Source organism: Merops nubicus, unplaced genomic scaffold (genome assembly GCF_000691845.1).
Source record: "Merops nubicus isolate BGI_N331 unplaced genomic scaffold, ASM69184v1 scaffold349, whole genome shotgun sequence".
In the NCBI taxonomy this organism is placed as follows: Eukaryota; Metazoa; Chordata; class Aves; order Coraciiformes; family Meropidae; genus Merops; species Merops nubicus.
Genome location: NW_008631413.1, coordinates 26,121 through 27,446, shown reverse-complemented (window position 1 = coordinate 27,446; position 1,326 = coordinate 26,121).

The window sequence follows — 1,326 nt, the reverse complement described above, 5'->3', positions numbered from 1 at the left end:
AGAAACCATCCTCATCTGTTCACAGGATCTCTGCAACAGAGATCTGCACTCCTCCCAGTGAGACACACAGAGCTGACCCTTCTGTTAACTATAAACCTTAACAGGTATTCAAAGGCACTCAGGTTGAATGTGGATCTCATTTTCTAGCTCTTAAAAGAAGCCAGAACTCCCACCCCACCTCTAGCAAGCAACAGACAGGAATACACTGGCTACAAAGCCTGTGATAAAATGGGCACACACACAAGGATCTGAACCCATCAGGGTGACAGATGATAGGAGGACTGAAGGCTGGCCTGTGCAGGCAGCACATGGCTCAGAGCAGAGGGCTAGTGGCCACCAGGCCTCTATAGATGGGCCATGAATTAAGGAGCATGCCTGAATCTATAAACTCTTTGGATGCCCCTGTTCCTCTGAGCAGGAGTAGAGAGGAGCTGTTTCTAGCAAGGCAAGAATTTAATCCCTGGAATGCCACAAGCAAGGCAAGTGCATATTTATCTATGCATCTTTACCATGAGGTTTCCTGCAGGAACTTCAGAGCCACACCAGCTCCTTGCACAGGAACAAACACAGACCTCACCTCTCCTCCAGAGCCATCACCCCCTGCCCTGTGCTCCCTGCTGTGCTCCCCTGTGCAGGCACATGGATGTCCTAACCATGCACTCCCCTGGGGACACCCTTCTGTCCCCAGAGAGGATGGCTGCAGCCCAGAGCTCTCCTGAGAGGAGATTTCTCCTCATTCTCATGCAGATGCTGCTCTGTGCCTCAACAAGCAAGGGGGAAGATACAGGATGTCTACAGTTCTTACCTCAGGAATTCAATACAGTGTGGGGGGGCTGAACTGATAAAGGAAATATATGGCTCTGGAAGCAGCTGTTAATGCATAGATAAGAGAAACAAATTTAGGGCAAACATATTTCTTCCTCAGTCTCCACAGAAATTTTGCTAGCTGGATCAAGCACGTTTGTCTTCTGTTCAATCCTCATGAGCAAACCCTGTCACTTGCTAGGCTGAGAGGAAACACATGGGTGAAGGAAAATCAGTTAAAAACAGACTGGCAGAGTCAGAACAATCCTTGGTGAAATCTTAAAAGGATGCCATGGAGTTTGCCCAGCATCACATCAGCCTGTAACCTTTTTAACCTGGCAAGTCTTCACATAAAATAACTCAGCTGATGGCTGCTAGACTGAGAGCTGATGTCAATATGATAAAATCCTTACAAAGAATGATGCCCTCAAGAAATTCTCTCTCATGCCACTGTGTATGTGGCCATTTTTTCTGCCACACAGCCACAGCCAGAGAGTTGCCACTCTAGACCAATAAAAATAA